Source organism: Varroa destructor, unplaced genomic scaffold (genome assembly GCF_002443255.2).
Source record: "Varroa destructor unplaced genomic scaffold, Vdes_3.0 BEIS01000002.1, whole genome shotgun sequence".
Classification (NCBI taxonomy): domain Eukaryota; kingdom Metazoa; phylum Arthropoda; class Arachnida; order Mesostigmata; family Varroidae; genus Varroa; species Varroa destructor.
In genome coordinates, this window is record NW_019211455.1 from 32341971 (window position 1) to 32352698 (window position 10728).

A 10728-nucleotide genomic window follows, 5' to 3' on the forward strand; every position below is an offset into this window, starting at 1 on the left:
TCAGCGGATCATTTAAAGAAACCTTTAAACAGGATTCATTTGTCCTTTTTTTTGTATCTCAACGCTGGGTAACTACATTTAAAAGGTTTAAGAAAAAGTTGAGCTATCGCGTATTATATTTTACACCTGTGACGCTCGGTCCAGGTGCGTTTAAAATACAGGTCACTTCCTGTTGGCTGCATAAAGCCTATTGTATTTCTGTTGTTGTTGCAGACAGGTTTTACCTAATACGTCATGCGATTGCAAAAGGCGAGCGCACGATGGTGATACTGGCTTGAAGTAGCTCGTAACATATACATTTCGGGTTACTTGTCGTTACCAAAACGCTTGATTTGCGAAGATTGTCATTTTTTCTGCGTCTTCTGCGCACCCGCTTGGAAATACATTTATATAGTTCGCACTTGGCCGTATGAACTTCAGCCAGGAATGGACTCTACGATGCACGTTCTGCAAGAGCCATGGCCAAGAAGAACATCGCACTAGCGTATGCTATGAAATAAACTGACAAAGAATACCTGTTGTCCACATCTACCGCAGTGTAGTTATAGTGTTACTGGTAGTAGCAGTAATACTAGGGCGGGATAATGGGAACGCCCCCGCCCCGGCTCTCTCCTTTTCTTGCGCCTGCAATGCTCTTATCGTATCTATCCGCCAAATTTGTCAGACGTCATATAGGAACGTATGTATTAGTTCGGTGATATTGTTGCGGCTGCGAGGACTGTGGTCAGCAAACGGCGTGTTCAGTCCGAGCTTCGTCGTGCACTAAAGATTCAGCTTGATCCGATGTTAAATCAAGGTGATTTAACGACAGTGGCGGGGAAGGCGCCCATGTTAACGAAACACGCGAAATAGAGCAGTATATCGTCAATAAGACCTAGTGAAATGGTACTACATTAGTGCGATCAGATATAGCAAACGTATACATAGGCAAAACAAACTATCTAAGTGAATACTTCGAGCTACTGCTCTTGTTGATGTTGCTGTTGTTATTAAAATATATATAGCTAAGACGGTCATATTTGCTATTAGGAATAGAGATGTCAGATCCTAATGATTTTTGCCAGAACTGTCCCATTTAAGCGAACGACGCTACGTAGTAGGTTTTAGGTTTAACTTTGACATTGATTTACTGGGCGAAGCCTCTTCTAACATTTACTGTCGTTCGGTAACGCAGTACTGAACGCAGAGAGAGAGGCATATGTTTGCCGCTGTGGCAATTTCGAGATACGGTAAACTCAAACGGGTCCCAATGTTGTCATAGCTAAAGATAGCTTATAAGCTGTGCGTTCCATACAGAAGTCCGTTCACGCGTTGTTTGTATTCCGGTTTTGTTTGTTTAACAAACGCTGCCCAAAAAGTACCGTTCTTGTGTAAAGTTCAATCATTCTCACTTCGCTGTAGCGACCATGCGTTGTTGTCCTATGTATTCGGTGTGTGAATTAATCAGCAACAGATGTGGCATTTTAACGTAATACCGGCAATTTTCGACGCCGCAAGGTAATCATTGGTAAGAAGTCCTTCCCCCCCCCCCCCCCGTCCGCCCCCAAAACGGCGACTAGTATGTTTAACTTTTTGGTAAAGGGCCTTTTCATCTTTCTCATAATAACATCAAGACGGGAGACGGCTATAATATCTCCTCAAGCACTTTTTACCAGACGAATTCGTAATACGATTATCGTGTGTGTTTCTAACAGTGGTGTTCCGTTATTCCGTACCGATTGTGTTTATCTCTAGGCGGCATTCTCACCAATGGCAGCGTAAATTGTCCAAGATTGTTGACGATAAGAAGCGATCTTTCAACAAGTATTTTAAGCACCGGATATGCTTGACCGTCGCATTGCGTAAAACACTTAGTGATATATAAACAAAAAATGACGTTCCAACAGCTATTACGTCCGAATAGATCGGTAAAAACGTGATTTAAAAAGCATACATTTCAGCGTGATTTTAGCTATGTTTTACGATAATTTGTTGTCGACTTATCTTTATTGATGATGTTAGGTAGACAGGTCTTCAGAGGATGGTTTGTTTGATTTTTTGTTTTTCAAACTTTTCTGGAAAGATTGAAAAGAGTGAAAGAGTTGATAATAATATGTTTATAAAAACCTATACGAATTAGTTAGTTAATTAGAGATGAAGAATCTCTAATTAATTAACTAGAGATGAATTTAGGATTAAGTTCTAATAAGTGACGTTAGCAACAAGCGAGAATACATATCTCGATGATGCTAGCGGTTAATTATCATATTATTATTATATATTACTATTGTACTGTGACCATGCAGAATTATATAACTATTCTGCACGGTCACAGCATAATAACGATACATGATGAAAAACAATGAACCCGTATCTTACAAGCGCTTGCGTCTGCAGCATATAATAAAGGCCGCGTAAACTATAGTAATGCTATTAATATTAGTAAATCGATAAAAAGAAGTTTAAGTTAGTAGTAGAAAAGACGCTATCGACAAGTATAAAATTGTAGTGGTTAAATAGCGAAAAAAATGTTGACGGATTCCGGTTTAGAATGACTGCGCACTTCCAGTTTGAAGTCTGCTGCCGATTACGTGGTACGGACATTAGCTAGTACTATTAGTAGTATCAGTTTGGAATAGATTATTTGCGCAAAATATTAAATATCCTGTCACAGGTTATAGAATTTCAGGTAACATCCTACAATTGTTACTACCGCAGGGTCGCCCACGGAAATAGAAGCTTTGAAAATAGCTGCTGAACGGCCGGCTCAGGGAAGTGGCGTGAAAAAGTAGTCTGGTACAAATAAAACTAACATAATACATTAAATGAAGGTTAACCAAATTTGATTCGTCTTTTGAATTATTTTAGGGCTGTCACGGCAGCTCTGAAATATTTCGTTGCGGTATCCCTCTGAATCATCGACGAAGTTAACGCTCTGAAGCTGGTCGTCCTATCATCCGTTTAGATCTATGCTTTGCAAAGAAAGCAAATGGTTTATACTAGAATATATGGCATGTCCTTTTCCTTCGTGTTTACATTGTAGTTACGCTAAGGCACATACGAAATGTAAGTTCATCCCGTCGTACGATTTATCCGTATCAAGCTGACATTGATACACACATATACATGCACATCCACGGAGACACCTAATTCTCCGCTGCCTGCGGAATTGATGTCGGCCTGCCCGATTTTCACGATGACGTTCGTGACAAACGGATCAACTGGAGTCTCTCGAATAGGGATGTACATATAATTTCGACTTATTAGTGATTGGATTATTTATGTGAACTACAATGTGACTTGTTAACTTAGAGCGGTACGTCGATTTACAGAATATATGCGAGTAAGTTAAAGCTATAACATAGACTACGAGGCAACGAGAACGGATGAGCAGCGAATAGGTAAAAAAGGGACGGGTGTGCTAAGCTTTTGCGGCAGAACCTCGACTCAACTTAACTAGGATAAGTAAACTAAGAGAATAATACCTCCACAGACGTTCCATGTGTGGTATTTCCCACGCTGATGTAGATGAAAGCTAGTTCTACAACCATGAAGGTGGTGACCGTAAATGGGTATAAGTTGAAGCCGAAAACAAAGATTGATTAGTTTGGTTGATCTGACCTTCTCGTTTTAGGAATAGGACAAGAACACGTTCTGCTATGTCTACCTACCCACATAACGGCACGTTTCTGCGGGATTTTACCTATTGTTTTGCTAATAAGCTAGTTCGTCTTCGTCGTCGTTGGCGCTTCTTATGATCTTGTTTCTGATGCTGCTGCAGGTGGTCAATTGCATTCTGAGCCGATCCGTTATTGTACAGTTGTCCGGTCTTCTGCCTCCTGTCGTAGGGGCATACCGCTTATGGAGAATCGTGAGTTCTGGTAAAATCACATTATTATTATTAATTACTATTATTTAACCATAACTGGATGAGCGAGAGCAGCAATAACCAATAATAGCAACGCATCACTACTACTTTCGTAGGTATATAAGCAGGTGTCCACATCTGTCTATTTGCGGCCGTTGGTCCGTCCGCGCAGATCACGGCTAGACACGCCGTGAGTTTCACTTTTTACTTTTTGTTCCATATGTATAAAAGAAAATATGATGGTCGTGACGACAGTGCTAACAATAGCAGTGGTGACGATGGTAATACTGACCTTGAATTGATCTGGCAGTCATTTGCTTTTCCTTGAGCAGCTGTTGTTGCCCCTTTGCTGCTACGGCTGCTGGTCGGTTATTATGTGGACAAAGATAATGCCGTGGAACGTAACCGCGGATAGCGAACTGCGTTCTCAACACCTAACAACAATGGAGTTACTAGAGAGGCATTGACAAAACAGTAACAACAAGAAACAAAAAACATAAGGTCATCAGATAAAATCATCTTGGCATATGTATGGTGCGTCGGACGCTTGTACCGTTCTCGTTCTACTTGTATGTGCCATTATACCACTGACTATATCGCAACTTTTTTTCAACCCTTGAGATTTAGCAATAAATACGGCTCACTTGATGCCGCTTGTCTTTAAACCATGTATCGTGTGATGTATCGTATACAATATAATTGGAATACGTCGTTGTATACACGTCGACTATTGCTCAAGGTGTCCTCAAAAACAGGAGCACTATCAATGTTTAACTTTGTTTTGATATCTCGGCCTCCTTTTCGTACGTAGATCCATCTATGCCCCCCGCACTAGTTGCCTTTGTCGGTTATAGCAAAAACATTCATCGCAAAAAACTCCGTATGCAATAAACGACGTTGAGTGACAATTTTTTAAGAAACGTCCCTGGGTTTCAACAAATAGATGAGTACATTTTTAAGAGTTTTTAAATGTTGAATAAGAATAGGGTGCCATTTCAATAATACCATTGTACGCCGTTTAGCCAGAATTGTTGAAAAAGTTAAAAGAAGAACAAACAGAATTGAGAAAACACTTTGATTTGCCACCTCAATTCTCTAAATGTACTATAGTGGCTTATCGTAGCTTGGTTCTGATAGTTGGATAGATTGATGGAGCCAATGGTGGTGCTCACGTCGAGTGACACCAAAAAATTGTAATCGATTTGTTCCGAAAATGAAGACCACAGCTGTCTTCTTCATTCCGGTTTATCTACTTAGCTAGGCTATTTAAAAGGCGGACGAGCCACAACTAACGCTGAAGGCGAACAGTAGCAGCTAAACAGAATAGGAAACGGTACGTACGGCCAGTAAGCGATAACAGTCCAAGGAATAATCCTAAACAGACAAAGAAAAAACGTTTTATCTTCTGAAAATCCCCAAATTCTCTCAAGTTATTATTCTTATTATTAGAACTTACTAGAAATTAGTTTTGGTGCATTTTTTTAGCGTCGTAGCTTAGATACCTGACATTTTTGTTGGCCAAATCGACAAAAGTTGCGGAAAATTAAAAAAAAACCTGTTAGATACTAGATTTTTTTCCAAACAGATAAGCACGGTGTTCCGGCGTGGGTGTTTTCCAGACAGATCATGTTAGTAATCATTAAACGAACCTGCTACTTTGTCCGACGTTTATTTTCTATCGACTGTTCTAACTAATCTGATACGTTTACTTAGGCCAATGAAAACCATGGGTCAAGTGCACCTTGATGATGATTCCGTTGCAATTACCGTGCGCCACCTAAATAGTTACCTTTCTCTAATTATTTCCACAGCCTGTCCTTTAAGGGGGGTCAGTCAACTGTGGGTCTCGCATGTGGTATGCCGGCTTTCAATACAATTCTACTGCGTGAATTCGGTGTTTTTAAGGGTTCGTCAACGGTGAGTAGGACAATCTGTTGGCTGACCTCTGAAGAACATACGCAGACCGAGTCGTCCTTTTGTTAAATTTCAACGGATGTTGCATGTAAAATAGTTACATATGTTTATTTGATATTTTAATACGCCTCCCTAAAACTGATTAATGAAAAAATCTTTATGAACTTTATATTTGCCACTTCTACTTTCCAATCGACATTTGTTGGGAGTTCGTTCAAAGAACTACTCGAATCCATCGTGGCGTAGGCAAACCTAAACGGCCAACCGGGTTTTCGTAACTTTGTAATTAATTTCTATAGGTGTATTTAGTTCGTCGAGATCTATCGATTGGCGTCAAAATCAGGTTTTAAAACGTGTAAAACCATGTTTTGACCCGAAAACTAACATCTATGTACGTGAGCATGTATTACATTTCGATTCGTGAAGAATACGCATAGAATACATAGAACTCGACGTAAAAACATTTATCACATTGAAAAAAAAACTACTACGTTCGGTTGTTGGCCTTTGTGACGCCGGACTATCGATTTAAGCTATAAAAAGCTATACTGTAAAGCGTTTTTACTTAGTTCATCAGGATCTATCGATAGATCGCTGTAAAGAACTGGCGTTAACAACACGGTACTTTACATAGAAGAAAGGTTTTCCGTATTTTAATAATTCTTTGAAAAAATCTTTTAGAGAATATTTAGAAAAAAACTATAAACATATATCATCTTCAGCTAAAATATTCGTCATATCAGGCGCTACAACTTTTCAATTGACATTTAACAGAAATCCGTTGAAAAAATTATCAGAAGTAGCTCGACACGCATTTTCATCCCATTGTTACGTGGATCAAGCGAATCTTTTAATGTGTTTTTGACTATTTTCATACCGAAATACCCACTTTAGCGTCTTGTAGTGTTGTGTACTGCATCATTACTTAGCTCGTATAGATCTATCGATTAACGTCTAGTAAAAAAACGGTAAGGTAGAACAACGCTATGTCAAGCTTTCGCCCTTCAGAGGCATTTTTCATTTGAAAAATGAGATTTCGATATGGGGACATGCACATAATTCTGGTCAGCTAACAATAAGGGCAAAATAGTCTCATCTTTTCTAAAGTAAAACATATCGGAAGATGGATAAGAGAGCGATTCTTGTGCCTCATTCAAGCTATCGAAGAAACTAGCGCCTTTTCGGTCGACTACGATAACGATAACGTATTATCACCTGAAGATTGAGCGGCGCTTCAAGAGTCGGCCCGTTTCATTAGTAGCGTAATTACTAGAATCTAACTGATTGACTGATCAAAATGGAAGCTAACACGGCCAACTCCATTGCAGAATCGCGAGAATCTGGCGATAAAGCCCAATTAAGTTATCCAACAACAACTTTAATGTATTTCTTACTTAAACGCAAATATATGCACATACTTTTTATGTCTAATAAGTTGAAAATGTACAAGGATTAGATTGCTTTGATGGTGCAGCAGTGCCGTGACGAATTGATATAGCGCCGGTGACAAATACGACAATTACTAACTATATAAAAAAATTTCGTTTAATTTGCTGTTAGGACACTATGCATATATTCGTCCGAATATTACCCCTTCTACATAGATTCAGTAGTTGCTTTCTTTGTTTATTCGAGGAGGAGACCGAAAACAGACACACGCATACTTGTGTATAAATTGCTTGTTACTAGTATTGGCTAAAGTTGACAGGCGGTAAACTATCTCTATATTGTTATAATATTGTAACATAAATCATACTCTGTTATTATAAGCTGGCTCTCGGTAGTTTATTTAAAACCGACCCACAACTAGCTAATGGGCATACTGAAGTAAATAGCCTTCTTCTTCCGCTTCCGTTATTTGCCGTAGTAGGTAGCCGCTATAGCAGCAGGTATCGGCTATTGCGCGACAAGGACTTCATATTTGGGATCCTGACTGCAAATGTCGGACTCTGCTATTGAGTCCGTCTTAAGGCGACTGCTGCTGAAAGTGATTATGATGCTGATAATGTTTCGATATCACGCAGAGCAGAGGAGGCCGGTGGGTTTCGTCATACGATCCCAATTTGGTAAGCGTCAGAGGACCGTCAATACATTACCACCACCTCAAACTCGACGACGGTGTGGCATCATTTTGCCGAAGATCGTGGTGATCATCGTCATCATTTGACAACATTGTTGTTCTGCAACAGCACCGTTACTAATCATACTCCTAATTCGTTTATACAAAGTCTACACACATGTAGGTTTTACCTGCAAATGCTATTTACACATCGCCGTATTGGCCTGTGAGCTGAGTTGTAAGTTAATATGCCAGTTGGAGAAGGACGAAAAGATTCCATTAAGTTACATCCTGTACAGGACTATACTATGTTACAGTGAATGCTTCCACGCAATCATATATATTAACAACTAATAGCCGACTAAGTTGAAAAATTAAAAAAAAACTAAGGCCATAAATTGCAGGTATCTATAATAACATACTATGCATTTAGCCAGTATGGGCTCCTAATACCGTGTGTCAAATATTGTAATCAAGCTCCCAATATAGCAACATTAGGCTCTTAACGATTTGTTTAATTTATTAACGCAACCTTTTAAATATTTTTTCATCTTTTAAAGCAGTCGTTTGAGCGATGCGAAACAATAAAATTCTTAGTACACCGAACAAAATATAAATTCAGCCTCCGACATTTTGTATGAGCGTTGGCCCCTGAGCTCACCAACTATTCTAATAGAGTTGACTCCTTATCGAAGCCGTCAACTTTCTAGATGTGGGACGTAAGAGAGCCTTTTGCATAGCTGAATTGCACTATGCAAGCACAACATTAGGTTCCATATCGTCCCGCTACCTCAGAGATGATTTTCGCGCAGTAAACAAGTGGCCATAGTTAAATAAATAGCTTCGTTCTACCCAAGTAGTTCACGCAATAAAAACGGTAGCTGTTGTTCCGTCACAATTCACAATCGAAACATAATTGATGTTTGTGTACTAATATAAATAATTTTTTTATAAACATATTGTCTTGGCTCTTCACGAGGACGCGAGGCGCGAAATCTATACGCGCTTTTTTCGCCGAAAACTTTAAACGGCTTTATACGGCACATACGAGACCTATTACCGACTGTCTGCCTATCGGGCGCTAGTCATAGCGACAACAAAGACCCCTCCACTTCAGCCATGACTGTTTTTACTGGACAACAACAATAGGCAACGAGCGCCGTAGTCTCCAATTAATCGACTTAATCTAAAGTTAGATGTTTATCTATATGAGCGTGACAATCACTAATACCCATCTACAAACCTGAACCATCTCTATATTTTCAATAATAACAATAGCAACAAGAACGTAATCTTATGTACGAGCCATTGTAAAGCTAATAACAGCAGATATAACCGTAACTACGTGAATACGCGAAATTGTTAAAAAAAAAAAACTTTGTGTTGACTCTCGACAATGTAATATCTCTTTGTCAATTTGCCCCTGGTGTCCGTTCTTCTGGTGATTACTTGCTACGATTTATTTCATTTTTATGCTAATGCAAAACAGTCGACCAGCTGTTAATTAATGGTAACATAACATTGCCCAGATTTACTTGACAAAGTGACCTGCTATAGCACTATGCTTCGAAACGGACTGTTTATATATACGTTTTTAAGAATTTTTCTATACGTAATAGATCCAATGGACGTCATGTTCTACCTTATGCGAGACGTTATATTATATAGTTACGTATGCTCTGATGCTAATAGCTCTATTCAGCACACCGTGCATTCTAAGTTCAAATAGCTAGCTCTAAACTTAGTAGTGAAGTATCGGTAGAGCGAACTTCAGGCGAGGAAAGTTGACATTTTGGAAAAGTTACTTTCATTTCAAGTGTATGTCAAATATAAATCTAAGTCGGCCCAAATCAGTACCGTACGGTTCAACCGTCCTCCAATGGCAGACGACTCTATTGTAAACATAATACTAATCCTTCTTTTTCTACAGTTCAGCAATAATTAATAGAGCTGATCTCGCAGAAGGTTGTGCGGGGCAGAGCTGTTTGCCTATCTATAGTTCGCTTTCTATTCATCGTTTCACTTAATTAGTTACGTAGAATATCTGTGCATAGACACGTTTGCAGAATGCCATTTTCGTTTGCTCAGACAGTGTTGTTTCTGGGACATCCGGCCTGCTCCTTATACTCCTTTTGTAAAATGTGCCTGACAGACGAAACTCTTTTCTACTATTATTTCGAGATACCGCCATTGCTCGTTCCTTGATGACGTCAATCTTTCACTAAATAATTACTTTTTTTTTTTTCAAAACCTGTACGCCTTGTAGCGTCGGTCATTCTATAGATAATTAATTGTATATAATTTACTTTTTTCGTTTGATTTATCTAGCAGGATAACGAAATATTCTAGCAGGTACGACGAAACGTACCAGTAATCCTTCTCGAGTATACTAGAGATATTGTGGAATTTTTTTTTTTTCGCGCTGTGATTTTCGCCGAATGGTCCGTGCGTTTCTCCCGGAGGTACATTACACCGTTCACGCCGAACGCCTGGCCTATTTATCACAGAACTCAATGACTCTTACGCGCAAAACGTTTGCCTTTTCTTTCCCTTCAAACTGTGCACTGGTACGGTAGTGCAGATCTAGCAGTTGTAACAACAATTTTATTCTTCTTATGTTCTTATACTCCCAGCAGCGGCCTTCAACCGCTGTATCAGTGTGAGCTTAGTAAGACCCATCGCTCGCTTAATTTTAAGTTTCCATCAAGTTAATTAGAGAATTAGACCGTAGAACAGTAGATTATCTTAAAAATTTATAGATCAGTCAAGTTGACAATAATATACACGTCCATATAACTAGGCAGTTTATAGCTAGTATACTGTACATTTATGGTACAGTTCCAAGGATGGCAAGACCTTGTGAAGTTTATTTGTGTAATCGTCGAATGGCAAATACAAACGATATATA

The 10728-nt window shown here is 39.1% G+C and overlaps 2 long non-coding RNA genes across 3 annotated transcripts in view; one reads left to right on the top strand and one right to left on the bottom strand.

Moving 5' to 3' along the window:
• Positions 1-966: 966 nt before the first annotated feature.
• Positions 967-10728, bottom strand: part of LOC147757679 (uncharacterized) — a 35890-nt gene continuing 26128 nt past the window's right edge. The window contains exons 3-6 of one of the 2 annotated variants that reach the window (XR_015322372.1): positions 5637-5792; positions 4140-4299; positions 3683-3857; positions 967-2054 (exon numbers count right to left, since the gene is read on the bottom strand). This is a non-coding gene — a long non-coding RNA (uncharacterized LOC147757679). The remainder of the gene's footprint in view (positions 2055-3682; positions 3858-4139; positions 4300-5636; positions 5793-10728) is intronic. The other variant, XR_015322371.1, reaches the window with a different exon arrangement.
• On the top strand, positions 1361-2932 carry LOC147757680 (uncharacterized). Its single transcript, XR_015322373.1, has 3 exons — positions 1361-1497; positions 1735-1907; positions 2698-2932. It is a non-coding gene; the product is annotated as an uncharacterized LOC147757680 (long non-coding RNA).